The sequence below is a fragment of the Pipistrellus kuhlii genome, unplaced genomic scaffold, assembly GCF_014108245.1.
Source record: "Pipistrellus kuhlii isolate mPipKuh1 unplaced genomic scaffold, mPipKuh1.p scaffold_m20_p_33, whole genome shotgun sequence".
Classification (NCBI taxonomy): Eukaryota; Metazoa; Chordata; class Mammalia; order Chiroptera; family Vespertilionidae; genus Pipistrellus; species Pipistrellus kuhlii.
The window spans coordinates 5498806-5520353 of record NW_023425533.1 but is presented as its reverse complement, the minus strand read 5'-3'; the positions used below and the strand labels follow the sequence as shown (position 1 = coordinate 5520353).

Here is a 21548-nt window from a genome sequence, read left to right as displayed (position 1 = left end):
CCGCAAGAAGTCCCCAATTAGAGAGGGTGCAGGCTGAGTTGAGGGAATCCTCGCCCCTCTGTGCACAAATTTCATGTACTGGGCCTCTAGTGATACAATAAGACTCCATGTTCCTATCACCCAGCTTCAACAATTATCAATTTATGTACAATCTACTATGAGAAATTTATAAGGATTATTATAATAATTTACATTTCATGACTGAAATATTTTAATGCCTTTTTTACATAAAGAAAGGCAATTTATTTACACCACTAGAAAATAGTATGCAAAATATTCATTTCACTAGAATACCTCAACCACAGATGTTATCAATCAGTTTCCTAAGAAATTCTTAGATGCAAGTGGGCTAGCATCCTTTTATTAGTATTTATCCATTATATAAAATCAAGTTTCTCATATTGTTGTCCATTAACCTTTGGGTGTCAGCAAATATATTCTTGGAGATCTATAAGTTCTTAAGTTTAAGAAACATTCTTCTATTATAAAACTGATAATAATCCTGATTGATTTTTCTTGTACTCATTTTGAATTATTTTACCAGTATTTGTCTTTTAAAATAACAATGCATTATCAGAAAGCATTTTTATAAAATAAGATTTAACTGTCTTATGTCAAAGTTTCTCAAATAGACCCATGAGTCTATTCTAAAGTTCATTTGGAGATTCATATTTTTACAAACTAATTTTTGTGGGAATATGAAGCTAATTCTAACATGAAGTCATCAAATAAAGCCTTAATACCTTGTATTACTTTAACGAATATAGCAATTCTTTTGTGAGCCATTAAGACTACTAAATATTCAAGATATGTGACCTACTCTTGTAGCTAACAGACAGATTAACTTATCTTTTCCTCCTCAATTTATTAGTCACTGACTAGTGAGCATATCTCTGAGAGATTTCATTATAACATTTCATTAAAAAATCATCATATGCTGCATTTTCTTTGTTTCTATGAGTTTCCTTTTGCTCTGTTTGGTGGCTGTAGGTTTAACCCTCAATCCATGCCCTTGGTAAAGTTGGGAGAGAATGAAATCTTTAATTAGTGTCTCCTGAGGGTGTGATGGTTCTGAATAGCTTTTTATAGATGAGAATCACTAGATATTTTTCACACTGTCCCAGAAAAACAGTGGCAATAGATTTTTAACTCCTACAGTGCCTTCAGTCTTTGTCTCTAGTGTGCTTTGAACCTTAGCTAGGGAACCAGTTCCAACTGGACTCTTTAGAAGCCAGATAAGGCTTATTTCTGGCAAAACAGAGGAAACTGCCTGAATGCAGCTAGAACCATGGCAGGTCAAGTTATCTTTTCCTTTTGCTGTCCTGCAGAACATGTTGAATCAGCTCAGATGGACTGAACTGACCCTACGCTGCCAGTGTTATGATTAACTTTGTAAGCCAGACAATACATAGACTCAACTCCAACAAATAGATGATTTACTCTTCTTTTAAATGTGCTGAGATTAAGCCTATCATTTTACACCTGAATTTTAATTTTAGTAATTTCATTTGGATATTCATACTCTTACAAATTCCACAATAACTTATTACAAACTTTCAGCTTTCCTCAAATAAGAGCAAAAGGGTCAAATGATATAGACTGCTAAGCAATGACTAACAAGACCTTTTGAAAGAAAGTTACTTCTTCAGTTTTGACTATTTGGCATGCATATACCAAATCAATTTCATGGGACTCCCAGCTGTACTAACTTTTTAATTGTACCAGAATATTTTTTAATTAGCTGTAACATGAAATTCAGTGTGTTGTTTTCTGGACTAGAGAAATGCCTTTATTATGCAGTGGTTGGTTGGATAGCAGATGTGTACCTACTCTGTCATAATACATACGGATTATCAGAATTCTGGAAGTTTGTTGCAATGTCAACTGGGTTCCCTTTCATTCGATGGAGTTGGTGCCTGATGTGGTTGGGTGCCAGAAGACCACAGGAGAGGCAAAAACATTTAGTGCTTTTGTCAACTTACTGGGAGCAGAGGTGAGGTGAAGTGATCTTTCCACAGTTCTACAAAACGAAAATGGCTCCTCAACTGGTACATCATGCTGATGAAGCACCCTTATGCCTCGCCTCTACTTCATCCTTTCTAAATTTATGCCAGTCCTGGATTTACTAGAGTGTTCCTTCACACAATAGGCTTAAGGTATGTTAAACAGTGAGAAGCTCTTCAAGTTTCCAGTGAGAAGAACATAGAAACTCTGTCCAGTGTGCTGCACTGCATCTCATATCTCTGAGAGAACGTAAGTCTTTGTACTGTGTTGTGCCAGATCCTCTAACTAATATAAAGAGAGTAGTAATAAGCTGGTATTTACACACAGTACTTATTTCAGGAAAACTAGATAAGCCCACACATCTACTGACACCATCTCTCACTTCTTTAACTGAGCAAGAATTTTGGATGAGTTCCAAAACACATTTCCTGCTTTTCAATTAAAACAAACACTAATTTTATTCCTGCCAGTCTTTTCTTTTTTCCTGATAAGACTTATCCCTTGATCCTCTTCATTAAGATCTAGGCATGATTTTGTGAAAATGCCTATTTTAGCATATGAAATGCATCCCTCTCCAAAAGAAATAAGCACCCCTGTGGCCTCCCTTGCATGGGGTTCATAAATATCTCTTCTTCCCTCTGGTCCCACTCTTATCCATGTTATTTAGCTCCCTCTCCCTCCAAATATAGTAGAAGAGGGGGAAAAAAACATGAAGCTAAAAACAAGCACTTGAAATGCCTGCAGGTTTTAAAAATAAAGCTTAATCTTCTAAGTATGAACTCTGGTGTATGCACAGACACCCTGGATTTACAGATAGTTATAGTTATAATGCAGTTAAATACTTTTCACTTTCTGTTTTTCCTGCTATTGAATTAGAATACCCTAAGTACATCAAATTCATAGATGACCTAGTACCCTTATCTAACACTTTCTTTCAAGGGGCTGGAGGTAATGAAAACTTCCTGAGAACAAAATGAAGGATCTCTGGCCCTACCACTGTGGCCTTGGGCAATTCATCTCTTCCTGAGTTTCTTCTTTTGCAAAATGGTGATAACAGTATCTGTCCTGAACACCTCAAAAAATTCTAGCCAAGTTTCCACATAACAGTGAATGTGTACACAAGGCCCCAAAGAACTTTAACGTTGTATTATTTCAGACACCTCCCTTTCCTATCTCAGAGGAGGCAAAATTGCCTACCACTTATCATCAATCAGCAGATAGAAGAAATTAAAGGGTAAACATCATATTCATTAATAATTTCTGTAGTTTTGTTATGTTTTTAAGGCACTGTCCACTTGCCAAGTAAAATATACTTCCTCAAAAAGACTTTATTATCCTGATATTAATTATAATTTACTGGTAATATTTTTAATAGAAGATATTTACTAGTGTCTGCCTTGGCATACCTCTGGGCTTAACTTTCTTGTGTACAGTTTCTCAGCTGCCTCTGCTGTTCTCCAGTTTTTATCTTTCCAGGTGCTTATTTTTATACCCTTTGATAGCTTATTCTGCCTTTTTTATTTCTTTCTGTTTTTTATATCTTTTCTTTTTCTTTTTTAAAACTTCTTTATTGATTACGTTTTTTCTTTTTTTAAATTCTTCTGCCTTTTTTAGTATGAGTTGATGTCTAGACAGAAACAATTATTAAAAGTTTGGAAAATTATTATTGTCCCCGGTGGGGACAATTTGCGTAGGAGTAAATATTATCTGTAGAAGCTTTAGAAACACACGCCTCATTTGTTATGCATTTGAGATGGAAATTGAATTCTTGATGCACATATCACTTGAGAAAATAGAAATTTGAGGTGTTGAAGTGACATAAATGGCTGGAGTCTTGCTGGGGCGGGGGCGGGTGCAAAGCAGGACTTTGTTTACCCTAAAATGGTGGTAATCAGTGGTTGAAAATATATTTATTGATAAATTATATTAATTATGTATTTATAGCTAACATATTGGGGGGGTAATTGTTTTTAACTATAGTACCCAGTCCCTTTACTAAAGAAACTGACTATGGCCTTTAAGATATAATATCTTCCAACTTTGATATATTTCAATTTTTTCATGTTTTATCCAGAAACTACTACTGACTAGCAAATGTTATGTGCTTATTTAATTGAGAAAGTTATATTTCAATATATTCTGGGAAACCTGGTAAAGGCCAACTGCCCAGATATTTGGCATATTACCTTTTATATGTCTTCTACCCCATCTGAAATGAAAATATCTTTGTGAGCCTGAACAGTTTGAGTATATCCTATATTAGATACCCAAAGTGCTTTCATTCAGAGTAGGTGGTCAATAAATATGAAATTGGTTAATCAAGGAATTTAAAATACAGAGAGGTACAAAATTGTAATGAGTGATATAAAGCACAATGAGTTAGCAACCATACAGTAACATTTCCCTCTAGCATATTCACTGTTAGACCTACTAGACAATGTTTAGTTCCAGAACTTTGGGTCCCTGACTTTGATATTATTTTCCAAACACCCTCAAATCCTCAACAGCCACCTGAAAAACTCATTTTCAATTTGTCACATTCCCCAAGGATCTTTCTCCTAAGTAATAGAAGGAAGAACTTGGAGAAGATTTCAAGGAACAGGTTTAGAATAAGCTGCGTAAGATATATAGAAGGGTAGATCATGCCCAGCCCAGGGAAAATATTTTCTACATAGTTCTAAAAAAGTAAAATTTACATACAGTAATTGCATATAGTTGTAGTTTATTTTATTTTTTATTTTTTATTTATTTTTATTTATTTATTTATTTATTTTTATTTTTTAAATATATTTTATTGATTTTGTACAGAGAGGAAGGGAGAGAGATAGAGAGTTAGAAACATCGATGAGAGAGAGTCATCGATCAGTTGCCTCTTGCACACCCCCTACTGGGGATATGCCCGCAACCAAGGTACATGCCCTTGACCGGAATCGAACCCGGGTCCCTTCAGTCCCCAAGCCGACGCTCTATCCATTGAGCTAAACCGGTCCCGGCTGTAGTTTATTTTAATAACTGATCTGGAGGCTTAAAAATATTAATAGAAAAAAAATTGTGTGGACTTACAGATATTACTTAATTTCCCTATGTCTTGGTTTCCCTATTTGTATAATAGTACCTATCTCAAAGTGTTATGAGGGTTAAATAAGACTTTGTATGTAAAGTCTTTGCAAAATATTGCAGGCATTTTAGAATTCCTGGCACATAATAACCATTTTGTAAATACTAGTTGGCACTATCATGGGCACCAGCAGCAACAGCTACATCAGTTTGCATTTCTTAAATCATTTAGCAATTGATTTGATTAACAGATTCCTTAGCTCCTTATAACTTCACTGTTTGGTGGGAAACACTTTTTCAAATGTATCTTACAACATTGTAAAATGCTTCATTTTTTATGTTCATCTCTGTCAGATACTAACTATACTTTCTATAGCATACAATTTGGAAACCATTGGTGTAGATGTCTGATTAGATTTCTCCAAAGTCTTCACCTAACATATTATGAACTCTTTGAGAGTAGGGACTATATTTTGTTTATTTGTATATTCCTCATATTGTCTGATTCAGCAGATTTTCATAAACTATTTGTTGAATTATATTCAAGTTTATTTCTCTGTATTAAAAAAATTCTCATCACTCCTAATCACCTTCCCAGGAATAATTAAATTTTCTTCTTGGTCTTTCTCTCCTTCATTATCTCCAGCATTGCTATAATTTTTTTTAGTGGTCACAACTTTTTGTAAAGAAGGAGTTTCTCAGTTTCACAACTGGTACCTCCAGATTTCTCTAAAAAAGAAATGTAAATTACTATTGCTTGACAGTCACTAAAAGGTCACTGACCCACCTTATCAAACCACAATTTGGGGCTCTGCTCTGAGTTTGCATTTACAATAGTATTAATCACTCAAGGGAAAAGCAACAAATATTTTATTTTAGTCTTTACAATTTCTGGTTATAAAAATTGCTTTTAGCAGCCATCTAAAAGTCATTAGCAGTCATGGTGAAGTCATTTTGATTACATAAAATTTGCTCCTAGAGTTGTGGTTTCTGATAGTGAAATCCACAGATATTATAAAACCCCGATAGTTGTATATGAAGATAACCTGTTCTTACAATACAGTAGGCAAATTCATATTGCCATTGCTTACAATTAGAGAGCTACTGTCTTCCTGCCTCCCTTCCTTCCTTTTTTTTTTTTGCCTTCCTTCCTTCTCTCCAAAAACATTGTGTAACCATCACTATTACCAACACTGACATTGGTCCTTGTCCTCAAACTATTTAAAGTCTAGTATGCACCCCAGCTGTGTGGCTCAGTTGGTTAGAGCATCGTTTGGTATACCAACAATATTGGGAATTCAATTCCTGGTCAGGACCTGTATGTGAGGCAACCAATTGAAGTTTCTCACAATGATATTTCTCTTTCTTTCTCTCTCTTCCTGTCTCTAAAAGCAATCAACATGCCCTAAAAAATAAGAAATGCACACTTGAAAGCCATATAATCTTCTTAACCAATATCACCCTAGTAAATGTTATTAAAATTTAAAATAATAAAGTTTGCATATTTAAAAGTGAAAATGAAGTTATTGCCAAGTTATCATTTTTATTAAAGCAAGGTACAATTGATTCATTGAAAAATAAAATAATGTTTATTGTATAATTATCATAAAAGCTTACAGGTTTTTCTCCATTTGTGGAACACCTTTATTCTATTAGGTCTAGTAATAATTAATGTCGTTTTCTAATACTTTTTTAAATCAAATTTATTTAAACAATACAACAAAATTTAATCAACAATATAGTTGCCGTTGTTTTCTACTACTTGTGCCCAACGCTCAGGAAGCATTTTAATCCCTCTGTTGTAAAATTCTTGTGATTTTGATGCAAAAAATTCGGTCAATGCATTTTTGAGGCATTCTTCATTATTAAATTTTTTTCCAAGAAGAAAGTTTTGCAAAGAACGAAACAAATGGAAATCAGAAGGGGCAATATCAGGAGAATATACAGGTTGAGGGAGAACTTCCCATTCCAACTGGCGCAGTTTTTCAGCAGTGATTCTTGCAGTATGTGGTCGTGCGTTATCGTGGTGAAGAATTACGCCCTTCCGATTAATCAGCGCGGGTTCTTTTTCTCTTAAAGCTTGGGCTAACCTTTCCAATTGGGCACTATACACTGCACTTGTAATGGTTTGGTTAGATGGTAAAAGTTCATAATGAAGAATTCCTTTAAAATTCCACCAAACACACAACATCACTTTTTTCGCATGCAAGTCAGGTTTCGGTGTGGGCTGCAGAGCCTCATTTTTGTCCAACCATTGAGGCCGCCTTTTCAAATTAACATACAGCACCCATTGTTCATCTCCGGTAACAATTTGCTCTAAAAACGGCAAACGGTTTTGATGAGAGAGGAGCGAACTGTAAATTGTGACTCTTTGATTACGGTTGTTGTTGGTCAACTCATGAGGAACCCATTTTCCAAACTTTTGGACTTTGCCAAGTGCACGCAATTGATTGGAAATTGTTTTTTGTGAACAATTTAAAGTTGTCACAAGCTCTTGTTGGGTAATTTGAGGATTTTGCACCAAAAGAGCTTGAAGAGCTTCTTGATCAAAATTGGACACATGGCCTTGACCACTCTTGTCATCTAACGAAAAATTTCCCTCGCGAAATTTCTCAAACCAACGCTGGCATTTTCTGGCGCTAACTGCATCTTGACCAAGAGCACTACAGATGTTTTTTGCAGCCTCACTTGCTGTTCTTCCTAATTGGAACTCGTAGAGCATGCAGTGTCGAATATGCTCTTTATCCGCCATCTTCTTAGCTCTAGTTTTGCAACAAAAACCAAACCAAACACAAACTTTTTCAAGCAAAACTTGTTAATTGCACTTCACACGTTCTGTAGATACCACGTGTTTGAAGGTTATGTCAATACAAGTCAACGCCAAGCAAGATTTTAAACGAATGTTTAAAAACGACATTAAGTATTACTAGACCCGATAGTACATTTGGTTGTGAAGTGGAATTCCATAGATTAAACATTGCAGCAAGAGTGGAGAGGGAACTTGAATGGTGCCATGGGAAGTCAGCTGGGGTGAAGATCCTCCTACAGAAGCTAGAAAAGAGAGAACACTTTTATTTGCTTAGATTTGATAAGCTTACAACAAACAATTCTTATATGACTATCTCTCTTCCAAGTCAAATATTCAGGTAAGGCAGAATGCGTTTGTTGCTGACTTGTCAATTCTTTAAGTTTAATAATTTACATTATTTTAATGGAAGGTAAATTATGTATTTTAGAAAATTATTAGGGCTGCAGTATATAGCAGTTTGTAGTAGTTTATTTGAGCCCAAAGAGTCAAGGCATTCAATATAATGGTTGGACATCAAATTTAGCATTGCCCATACACTTCTGCTTCCAGCCATATGATGTAATAGACATACTGGGAATACTCAATAACTGAAAACAGCAATATCCTGAATAAAATCTAGCTTTTGTGCATTGCTGGGATCACAGAAAGTAGAGGGAGGATTCCAAGGAAGCTAGATTTCTTAGTAGAAATACCGATAGTATCATAGTTTTGTTTTTAGTTCACTAATACTTGAAACAGCAGCAAGATTGGGATCACAGAGAAAGGAACTATGAACCTGAGACTCCCAAATTAAACCAGGACACATGAAGGGATTATGGTGGTACCAGGTTAATAGTGTACTTTCTATTGTATAAGAAGCAAATAAGTATATTCTTTGAAAATTTTCCAATTTAGGCCTGTAATTTTGTAACAGTTCATGGACAAGGAGATGTGAGTTCACAGTAATAATAAAAAAATTACAAAGAACCTAAAAAAATAAGACACCATAAGTGAGAGTTCACAGAAACAGCAATGAGCAGATTTATATTCATGAAGAGACTTCAGATATTCAGAATACTTATGTATGAAATATTTTTAAAAGTTAAGTATATTTCACAAATATTAGCAAGGAACAGAAGACAATTAGGAGTTACCTGGAAAATTTGATAAATAATTAAGTGAAACTGAATTATTAGAAATGACCAATATATATTATTTAAATAAGTATTAATTGAAAGGTCAAAACAATTCAAACCATAGGTGAAGAGAAAATTGGTAAGATAGAAGAAACAACTAGTAAAATTATCTACAATATAGAGATAATTAAGGGATTCTGGAGTGAAAAAAAAAAGAGAGATGGAGTACAAAATGTGAACACTTAGTTTATATCTATCAAAAAGGAGAGAGAAGAGCTGAAACCAGTTTGGCTCAGTGGTAGAGTGTCGTTCTGTGGATTGAAAGGTCCCAGGTTTGATTCCGGTCAAGGGCATGTACATTGGTTGCGGGCACATCCCCAGTAGGGGGTGTGCAAAAGGCAGCTGGCCAATATTTTTCTCTCATCGACATTTCTAGCTCTCTATCTCTCTCCCTTCCTCTCTGTAAAAAAAAAAAAATCAATAAAATCTATTTTTTTAAAAAGAGAGAAGAGGAAGTTGAGAGGCATTATTTGTAGACATATTCACAGAAAGTTTTCAGAACCAATGAAAGACATGACTACTCAAATTCAGGAAGCACAATATATTCTAAATAGATGGGAAGAAATAAAGAAATAGGAATAATATTGTAGAAATAGAAATGGAAATAGAAATAGATATATATGGATGGGGAGAGAGAAAGTGAGAGAGAATCCTAGCCTAGACACATACAGTGACACTTCAGTATATCGTCAACATAAAAGAAGATATCAATGCAGAAAGATAGATCTATCCTAATAAAGGAACTACAGTTAGACTGATAGCATATCAATGAACAATCACAATGAAATGCAAAACTTAATACTGATGGAAGAATAAATTTAAAAACTACCGTCTTAGGTGGTGCATAATTAAACATCCGACTCGCCACCTTCCACAACCACATCAACATTACAACTAAAATCCAGAACAACCATCATTCAGAATTGACTGAAATCTGTCTGAATGAAAGTCCTAAAACTAGATAAGTAAAGGAGAAAGCATACTGAGACTGGTAGGATAGGTGGACACATGGAACAGTCTGGTCAGAAACCCATGTGTGACATTTTTATAATCAGAAGAATATCTCCAAGGCCTCCCAGTGAGAAGCAGGGGGTCCTAGCCCCAGAGCAGGCCCCTAGGCCAGGGTTCCAGAGCTGGGAATACAAGGGTTCCAGAGCTGTGAAGACAAGTCCCTGTAATTTTTGGGCTGTAAAAACCAGCAGGGATTGTGGCTGAGTAACATGGAGGCTATTGAAGTTTCAGGTGTTCCTCTTAAAGGGCCCATGCATGAACTTACATGTCTCACTTCCTTTGAGCTCCAGTGCCAGGTGGTGACTTTGGAGGAATCAAGGGATATACAGGGAGGAACTGGACTGTCTGGCATCAGGGCAAAAAATTCTACAACTAGAAGGAAAGAGAAAAGCACACTGAGACTCAGAGGAGCTATGGAAGTAAAGGCAGAGTTATGGAGGTGCGTGCATAGAGAAAACTGGCAACTGAGTATGCAGCTGTCTTTTTTAAGTGGGAGGGAGACAATAGCTCCAAACTACTCTGAACTCCAGTTCTGAGAGATACTCTGGGGACCCAGACTCATATGGGGAGAAACTGGACTTTCTGGCAGCAGGTGAAACTTGAGGGTGGCTTTCTCTCAGAGGTGCTTGCAGCACTTACCGAGGGTCCTCTTAGGGCAGGGCTGATGGGAAGCCATTACTTTTTGCTCTGCCTTGAGACTCTGCCCCATCTAAGCTGAGTGCAGGAGCTTTTGCATATGAATGCCCTGGTCCTTTGAATTCTAAACTTACCTGACAGATTGCAGGTGAGTCAGTGAGACCAAGAACATCCAAAATAAGGTCCAAGGCCCTGCAGCAGCTTGCATTGCTTCACAGCTGGGTCTCATCTGGGCACCTCCAAAACCCAAACAAAGAGAGGAATCTGCAGAACTTTCCACAGCTCCTAAGGGGTGGCCTCAGGCAGAAGCTAAATTGGCACCTTGGAGATCCAAGAGTCAGTGTACCCCAGGGGTCAGAGTGGGACCATCCATATTAAAACTCATTGTGTCCATAAGGGACACACTCAGGGGACAGACTCAGTGAGCACCAAAGCTGCACTGAAACAAGTCTTCTCTTATACGGGTGTCTCCAGGACAGAAGTTCTCCCATCATAGACACAACTGATCCTCACAGCTAATTGGCCTGGAGGTCAATTCCTCCCAGTGATACCAACAACACTCAAGGCTTAACTACAACAAGACTGTGCACACAGCCCACAAAGTGGCGCAACAAGAGGGTCCACCTCAAGTAACTGGGGAGGCTGAGCCACTGGGCCCTACAAGACCCCTATCACACAAAGGCACTCTATCAACTCAGGGAAGCAGCGAAAATGCAGAGACAAAGAAACAGGTCACAAATGAAAGAAATGGAGGAAAGCAAATGATGGATATAGAGTTCAAAACTATGGTTATAAAGTTTTAAAAAAAAATTAGAAAAGGTCGATAAATTTAGTGAGACCCTCAAGGATATTAAAAAGAACCAACTAGAAATTAAGCATACATTGACTTAAATAAAAATAATATACAGGGATCCCACAGCAGACTAGAGGATTGCAAGAATCAAGTCAAAAATTTGAAATACAAAGAAGCAAAAACACCCAACTGGAAAAGTAAAAAGAAAAAAAAAAGAATAAAAAAATATGAAGATAGTATAAGGAGCCTCTGGGACAACTTCAAGCATACCAACATCTGAATTATGGGAGTGCCAGAAGAGAGAGAGCAAGATATTGAAAACCTATTTGAAGAAATAATGACTGAAAACTTCCCCCACCTGGTGGAAGAAATAGACTTACAAGTCCAGGAAGTGCACAGAACCCCAAACAAAAGGAATCCAAAGAGGGCCACACCAAGACATATCATAACTAAAATGCTAAGAGCAAAAGACAGAGAATATTGAAAGCAGCAAGAGAAAAACAGTTAGTTACCTACAAGGGAGCACCCATATGTCTGTCAGCTGATTTCTCAACAGAAACTATGCAGGCCAGAAGGGAGTGGCAAGAAATATTCAAAGTGATGTTTAACAAGAACTTACAACCAAGATTACTCTACCCAGCAAAGCTATCATTTAGAATTGAAGGTCAGATAAAGAGCTTCACAGATAAGAAAAAGCTAAAGGAGTTCATCACCACCAAACAAGTATTATATGAAATGCTGAAAGGTATTCTTCAAGAAGAGGAAGAAGAAGAAAAAGGTAAAGACAAAAATTATGAACAAGAAATACATATCTATCAATAAGTGAATCTGAAAATCAAGTGGATTAAAAATCTGATGAACAGAATAAACTGGTGAATATAATAGAATCAGGGGCATAGAAAGAGACTGGACTAAGAATTCTCTGAGGGAAGGATTATAGGGGTTGTGGGAAGAGACTGGAAAAAAACTGTACACCTATGGATGAGGGTAAGGGAAGAGGGTAGGGCGGGAACCAGATGGAGGGGAACTATGGGGATAAAAAAAGAGGAACAATTACAATAATCTCAACAATAAAGATTTCTAAAATAAATAAATAAATAAAAAGTATATGTACAAGTCCAGGAAGCACAGAATCCCAAATAACCACAGAGGCCCACACCAAGACACATCATAATTAAAATGCCAATTATTCAAGACAAAGAGAGGATCTTAAAAGCAACAAGATAAAAACAGTTAGCTATCTCTAAGCAAGAGCCCATATGACTGTCAACTGATTTCTCAATAGAAACTTTGCAGGGATGAAGGGAGTGGCAAGAAATATTCAAAGTGATGAAGATCAAGAACTTATAACAAAGATTATTCTACCCAGAAAAGCTATAATTCAGAATTGATGATCACTTAAAGAACTTCCAAGACAAGAAAAATCTAAAGGTGTTTATCACCACCAAACCAGTTCTACATGAAATGTTGAAAAGTATTCTTTAAGAAAAGGAAGAGGTAGAAAGAGGATGAGGAGGAAGAGGAGGAGGAAGAAGAAAAGGAGAAGAAAGAGAAATATATGAACAATAGAATGGCAATAAATATCTATCAACAATTGAATCTAAAAATCAAAATAAATAAGAAATCTAATGAACAATATAAATTAATGAATAAGATAGTATCAGAGTCATGGAAATCAGGAACAGACTGAGGGATCTCAGTGGGAAGGGTGCTGTGGAGGCAGGAAGAGATTAACCAAAGATCTTATATGCATACTAGTGACCTGTTGCATGGACTCATGCACATTGAAAGAAAATTAATTAGAATGTGTCCAGGGGGACATGACTGGGTGAGATAGGCCAGACATTCCCTGTAGCCAACCTTCTGTGGTGCCTCCCCAGAATCTGCAGAGTGAGCGAGGTCCCTCCAGCAGGTGGGCTTCCTTGGCTTGGCCTACAGGGATCAGGCTGAAATTGGCTCTTTGACATCCTCGAGGGGTCCCAGAGTACTGAGAGGTCACTCTGAAAAGTTGCTGTTGTACAGAGTGTGGAATGCAAATGCAAGTGTGCAATAAACCAGATTCAGAGCTGACAGTGTCCCAGAAACAACATAGCTGATGGCCAAAGGTGCAATTGTGCGGCCCCGTTAGGAATCGGGCTCCCTCATCTCTGGTTTTGGGGTTGCATCACCCGAGAACCACTGTTGCCAAGTCAATAAAGCTCAACAGTTCCTGCATTGAGCAACTGACCCTGGTGGTCAGTGTGCATCATAGCGACCAGTCGGATGATCAGACACTTAGCATATTATATATATATATATATATATATATATATATATATATATATATATATACACTAAAGGCCTGGTGCACAGATTTGTGCACCATTGGGATCCCTTGGTCTGGCCTGCACCCTCTTGCAATCCAGGACCCCTTTAGGGATGGATGTTGGAGAGAAAGTTTTAGCCTGATCCTCTCATGCCAGGCTGAGGGACCCCACCAATGTACAAATCCAGTGCATGAATCCAAGCACCGGACTTCTATTATGCATAATGTCATTGGTTAATCTCTTTCTGCCCTCCCCCATTACCCCTTCCCTGTGAGATTCATTAGTCTGTTCCATATTTCCATTCCTGTGCATTGAGCATCTATACCCTAGTTGTCATTGCACATCATAGTTATTGTCCAGTCAGCCAGTCGGCTAGTCACTTATTCTTTTATATATATAGACTAGAGGCCTGGTGCATGAAATTCATGCATTGGGCAGGGGATGTGTATGTGTCCCTCAGCTCAGCCTGCACCCTCTCCAATCTGGGACATTCCTCTCATATTCCAGAATTGCTGGCTCCTAACCACTTGCCTGCCTGCCTGCCTGATTATCCCCTAACCACTTCCCTGCCAGGTGATGAATGCCTAACTGCTCCCCTGCTGGCCAGATTGCCCCTAATTGCCCTCCCCTGCTGGCCTGGTTGCCCCCAACTGCCCTCTCCTACAGGCCTGGTAACCACAACTGCCCTCCCCTGCAGGCCTGGTCCCTTCCAACTGCCTTCCCCTGCAGCCTGGTTGCCTCCAACTGCCCTCCTCTGCTGGTCCAGTCACCCCCAGGTGCCTCCCATGCAGTCCTGGTCACTCCCAACTGCTCTCCCCAGCAGGCCTGGGTCCCCCTCCCCCGACTTCCCTCCTTTGTAGTCTTGAGCATCACCAACTGCCCTCCATTGCAGGCCTGGTCCCTCCCAAATGCCCTCTGCTGCTGGCCATCTTGTGATGGCCATCTTGTGCTCACATGGCAAAAGGATCTTTGACCACATGGGGGCAACAATCTTGTGTGTTGGAGTGATGGTCAATCTACATATTACTCTTTTATTAGATAGGAAAGAGGTCTGGTGCATGGGTGGGGGCCAGCTGGTTTGCCCTGAATGATGTCCAGGATCAGGGTGGGGGTTCCCTTGGTGGATGGGGTGGCCTGGGTGAGAGGCCTGTGTTGGTTTTAGGCCAGCCACGCCCCTTGGCAACCCAAGCAGAGGTCCAGGTATCTGAAGTTTATTTATCTTCTACAACTGAAACTTTATAGCCTTGAGCAGAGACAAGCCTCCTGCTTGCTCCTTGGCAGCATCCATTTTTGTTGGGATTTATGTATCTTCTATGATTGAAACTTTGTAGCCTTAAGCAGAGGCCTGGGCTGGCCAGGGTGTGCAGAATGTTTGGCTTCCTCCATCGCCAGGGTCAACCCAAGCCTCTCTCCTGCTCTCTCCAGCTCCATGGCTGCCACCATTTCTGTTTGGATTTATGTATCTTCTATCATTGAAACTTTGTAGCCTTGAGTGGAATCCTAGGCCATCAAAGGAAGGCAGAAAGCTTGGCTTTCTCTGTTGCCCCAGAAACCCAAGCCTCCCTCCTGCTCTCTGTGGCTGTAGCTATCTTGGTTGGGTCTGCATATTTGCTTCTGATTAGCTGGTGGGTGTGGCTGGTGGGTGTAGCTTGTGGGTGTAGTCGAGTGATGGTTAATTTGCATATCACTCTCTTATTAGATAGGATACTAGTGGCCTGGTGCATGAAATTCATGCACGTGAGGGCCGAAACTGGTTTGGCTCAGTGGATAGGGTGTTGGCTTGCAGACTGAAAGGTCCCAGTCAAGACCATGTACATTGGTTGCAGGCACATCCCCTGTGGGGTGCAGGAGGCAGCTGGTCGATGTATCTCTCTCATTGATTCATCGATGTTTCTAGCTCTCTATCCCTCTCTCTTCCTCTCTGTAAAAAATCAATAAAATATATTTAAAAAAAAAAGAAAAGAAATTCACACATGTGGAGAATTCCCTCAGCCAAGCCTGCACCCTCTCTGATCAGGAACCCCTTGAGGGATGTCCGACTGCCAGTTTAGGCCTGATCCCACAGGATCTCACAATCTGGGACCACTGGCACCTAACTGCTCACCTGCCTGACTGCCTGATTGCCCCTAACTTCCTTCCCGTGCTGTCCCGAACTCACCCCCAACTGCCCTTCCCTGCTGCCCTGATTGCCCATAACTGCCTCTGCCTCAGGCTCTCACCACCATTGCTTTGTCCAGAAGGAATTTGAACTTCTGGAAGATGTCTTGTCGACCCAGTCTAATTAGCATATTACCCTTTTATTTGTATAGATAGATTATATAGTATAGGATTGCTTAAATGGGGGGGGAGGGCTTTTTCAGCAAGAAGAGATGCTTTTGGCAGACAAAAATACATAATCCCTATATCTGATAGCCAGCCTTATGCACTATACTGCCAAACCGATCATTAAAAAATTGAACCACTTTCTTACACCAAAAAGCTGTTGTCCTTAAAACCCTTCCTCAGCCCCCACATTAGGTTATGCCTTCGCAGTTCACCCCCCAGCCAGCCTGGTTGCCCCATGTCACCTGCTGTTCAGTTGTTTGGTCATCCCTCACTAACTGCCCTGCTGGCCTGGTTGCCCCACAGAGTCTTCTGCTCTGTCATTTTGTCATCCCTCACAGTCTGGTCACCCCACACAGCCTGGTCAGACAGTCATCTCTTTGGTTGTTTCAGTATCAAGGGTTATTTAGGCTTTTATATAGATAGATAGGCCTGGTGCACGAATTTGTGCACCAGTGGGGTCCCTTGGCCTGGCCTTAGGAATCTAGGCGAAACCGACTCTCCAACATACCCTGAGGGGCCCCAGATTGAGAGAGGGTGCAGGCCAGGTCAATAGAACTCACTGGTACACGATTTGGCCAGGGAGGGATGCAGGAAGTTGGCTAGCGAGGCAGGGACCATAGGAAGGGCTCCAGGGCATGTCTGGCCCATCTCACTCAGCCCCAATTGGCTGGCCCAGCAGCAAGCTCACCTACCAGTTGGAGCATCTTTCCCCTTGTGGTCAGTGCACATAATAGTGACTGGTCAATCAGGTGACTATCTGCCCCCTTGTGGTCAGTTCATGTCATAGCAAGTGGTTGAGCAGCCTTAACATATCATTAGCATATTATGCTTTGTTTGGTTGAATGGCTGTCCAGACAACCAGACACTTCGCATATTAGGCTTTTATTATATAGTATGCTATATTATAGCTGAGGCTTTATGCTTATCTGTGATTTTCCTTAGGATACATAATTGCTAAGAAGTGAAATTGCTATTCTTTATTGATTAATATTTGACTAATAATTTTGAAAAATCCAATGTGTATTGCATGCAATGCACTAGAATATATGCCAGGTATAGTAAAGTTTTAAATGTAAGTGATAAAGCCTGCAAAACCCCAGAAAAGTATGCAGAGAAATATTCCTATAAGTGTGAAGTAGGGAGTGACTACTGTTATGAAAATATGAAAGCTAAAAAGAATATATTGATACATTAGACTACTTTCTAAACTTTAAAAATATATTTTGAAAAAGATTATTAAGCAAATGCAACATTTGGGAACACATTTACAATATGTGTAAAAGCCTAAACATCCTACATAATAAAAGGCTAATATGCAAATTATCCCCATGGGCAGGAGTTCAACTGACCAGGAGTTAGACATGTACTGACCACCAGGGGGAAGCATGGAACATGACCAGCATTGGCAGAAGAGGTACGGCTGGCCCTGATGGTCCCCAATGAGTGCTTGACTGCAGCAGGATGGTGGAATAGGAGAGCAGGTGTCACCAGGCCAAGGTGGGTGTGAGTGGGGGCCCCGATCACCCCACCAGTCACCCCATAGATGTCAACTGGTGGTGGTAGTTGGGGCAGGGCCTGCGAATGGGCATGCCAGGCAGAGGTAGATGGCGAATAAGACCCTCATCACCCCACCAGTTGCTCCACAGATCAGCCCTGATCACCAATCAGGCTTAAGGACCCTACTTGTCCACATATTTTGTGCACTAGTGCTCTAGTTAATACATAAAAAGCTAAAGGTAATCTATGATTTGGGGGGGGGGTATAAATATAAACAAACACACACATAATTACTTGGATCTTTTTCAAGAAAGGGGTCAAAACTTTCTCTTTTGGCTTTTTGAGAGCTCTAAAACAGATTTTCTGAGACACATGGAAATTCTAAAAAGTTTTTTACACTGTGGTTCAGGTGACAAGAGTCCTAGCAGTTTCACTCTTCTATACTTGAAAGCAGAGATGGAAAGTATATTCCTTTCATCAGTGCTCTGAAATAAGGGCAAAAATAAATGGGCTATGAAAATCTGAGAGTGCTATTAAAATACTTATAAATTACACTATTCCAAGATGAAATTAGTAATGAGACAGTACCACCTGTAAGTGATATGTATGGACAGTCTTTATACGTTACAATAAAGAAGTCTTATAGTTTAAAACACTCTGAGGAGAGAAGAGAGTACAGTAGTAGAGGAGAGAAAAGGAGAGAAGAGGGGAGTAGAGCAGGGAGGAAGTGAGGAGAGATGGGGAAAGAAGAACAGAATTAAATTATGAATCTAGAGACTTCTGTTTCCTAAAGGTAATAACAGCAAAATATTAGCTCAGCATTAATGCTTTATAGAAACTATTTCTTTAGAGTTGTCTTAGACATACTTTCCTACCAAATACTAATCCTTACTAACCTTCACCTCATAATAAAGGGGGCTTAGTGTTGTTCTTCAGAAAAAATGTGTTATTGGCAGCTATGTAGTCTTACAGAAATTATAAAGCATGCCTTTACTGGTAATCATGATGACAGATAGAATAGCTTTCAGGCACTGAAAGAAACAAGTAAACTCCCTGAAGTTAGCCATCTCCACTATCTTTCTCAATATCAAATAGACTATTATTAACTTAAAATTCAGTGTGACCTTCATATTAGACAATAAGAAAACAAAATAGGCTGGGAAGTTTGGAAGCTCCTCAATTATCTGGGTTCATATACTTGGAAGGACTTTTCCATGCTTCTTTTTCATTATCAAGTTTTCATGTGGTTAATAATAAATTACACTAGGGTGAATCATTAGGATAATTCAGTGGTTATTAAAATCTGCCTTTCTTGAGTGTCTCATCTTCTATACAGCCCTAGCATTTTTTGTATTGAAAAGAACATTGCCTGGATAAACACTTGGACAAATAGTATGCCTGGAAATAATAAAACTAAAAATTTTGAGGCATATTCCTGACCCAAATAGGAACATATCCTACTGTCTTTTTTGCCACAGTTTTGCTTGATTTGTAATATTTAAAAAGTCAGTGTTTGAGTAAATAGCCATCTCATTTATACCAACTTGGAATGTAAATGTAAATTGGCAATGTTAGATAATTCTAGTACTTTTAAAGGGACAAAACAGATACTCATTGACTATATTTAAAACAATTAACCATGGAAGAGTCTAGTCAACATCAAACCTAGCAAGCATTGAGGAAAATGTTTAAAACAAACTTTATTGATTGATTTGAGAAAGAAAAAGAAAGGAAGAGATAGAGATAGATAGATAGATAGATAGATAGATAGATAGATAGATAGATATCAGTTTGTTGTTCCACTTATTTATGAATTTATTGGTTAATTTTTGTATGTAATCAAACCCGAAACCTTGGCATATCTGGATGAAGCTCCAAACAACTGAACTACCCAGCCAGGGCTGGAAATGTTTATGGATGATATCATAAAACAGCATTCTCTGTTACTACCTTGCTAACAATTCCCGAATAGTTTTCTCTTAGTAACCCCAGGTACAAAATTATCTTCCCATTCTGTACCCAGCAGTAGTCATCAGCTTTATTTCATACTACCTACTAACATGCCTACTTCACTATAGCCAAGTAGATGCAAATCCTCCCAAGATCTTGACTCCCCACACTGCAAGAAAATGCTCTCCTTTCAATCCTTCAGGTTACTCAAACTCTTCACACTCTTTCATTGACAGCATGGATTCCACATCCTCTAATTTTTCTGCTTTGACACTATAGCATCAAAGTAGGTATTCCCACTTTTCTCTTTTGGCTTTCCTTCTCATTGGCTCTTATCAAGTAAACTCTCTGGTTTCTTCAAATTGCAGTTTGTCAGTGTTTTTTCCTCAATCAGATTATAAACTCCTAGAGGTAAGGGGCTCATGTTTCATATATTTGTGTTTTCTCTATCTCTTTTTTTCTGGATTCTAAACCTAAGGAGAGGAACCATTTATAGTCTCTGGATAGAACTGTATTTCAATATAACAGATTTCTTTTTAATCTTATATGTCATTTATTATTAAAATTTTCATTGAAGTTGAAAATGAATTCAGAAAAGTACCCAAATCATGATTGTATAGCTCAATGAAAATTTACAATGTGAATATAAATATATAATTAGTATTATAACAAGAAACAAGAGTATTACCACCATTCCAGAATGCCCCTTCCTGATCTCTTCCCATGAGAACTTCCAAGGGTAATATTTTTCCTGAATTGGGATAACATAGATTAGTGTTGCATGTTTTTGAACTTTAAATAAGAATCACTGTTATGCATTTTAGCTTATGCTTTTAAAAAGATTATTCTGAGAAGGTATCCAAAGCCTTTAGTAGACTGTCAAAGAGTTCATGGTGTGCATGCGCATGTGCATGCATGTAGACACACAAACACACACACACACAGGAGCAGAACACACACACACACACACACACACACACACACACACACACACACAGTAGCAGAACCCCACTGGACAACCTCTGATGCGTTACCAACTGTAGGATTTGTAAGAGTCTGATTCTTCACATAAAATGAGGGGAAAATTGCAGAACTAATTGCAAAAGTATGACTCAGAATCTGATAATGTTTGATATACAATAGATATGCATTGCCAAAGCTTTGCAAAGATTGGTTCATTAGTCTGTTCTTGCTGCAAGGGCAGGATGGGGAGAGTACTTTTTGACTGAGCAAAATAAGCTTTATTTAACTATTTTATTATATATTCCTCAGGGCTTTGTGCTTTTCTCTTTCAAAATAATTTTAAGGATAAGTCACCCATTTGGGGATTATACTCTCACATCCCCTAACTCAGGGTCTTGCAGGGAAAAGGAGCTCACTAAATACATGATTGTTCATTTTGTGCTTCAATTGATCATCCTGAAATGTGAAATGTCAGCTAATTAATTCTTTCAAATTGGTTGTGTTTAAACAAGCTCCAATGGAATTTTTTTGTTTGATGTCATTTTTAGGGAAATATGTTTGCACTTGAAATTGAACAACACTAAGTGGACCTCCAAGAATAGGCAGAGACTGCTTTACCTAATCATGTTCCTTTTGCCTAGCATTTTTGTTGTTCTGAATATCTTCTATTCATTTCATGTCATTTTGAGTGTTTACTATGCACCCAACACTACATTCAAGGGTTGTGACAGGTGAAACAGAAATAGAATATACTGATCCCAATCATACAATAATTTAATAATATGAGAAACAATATGTAACAAAAAGAACTAAAGAAAAGTGCAATGCTGATTATATTTAAGCAACCACAACAAATGGTAAAGACAATAAAAAAAATATTGAACATTAAATGAGTAACCTCCCTTTGTTGGGCTTGTATAAGGCCTTTAAGAACAGATCAGTCCCAGATGGCCTGGCTCAGTGGTAGATCATCGACCTATAAAGTAGGAAGTCATGTTTTGATTCCCAGTTCGGGCAAATGC

General features: G+C 38.5%; 1 protein-coding gene across 1 annotated transcript in view; it reads left to right on the top strand.

The window, feature by feature from the left end:
• Positions 1 to 21548, top strand: part of COL4A6 (collagen type IV alpha 6 chain) — a 467370-nt gene that overhangs the window by 38541 nt on the left and 407281 nt on the right. The gene's annotated exons all lie outside the window — the stretch shown is intronic.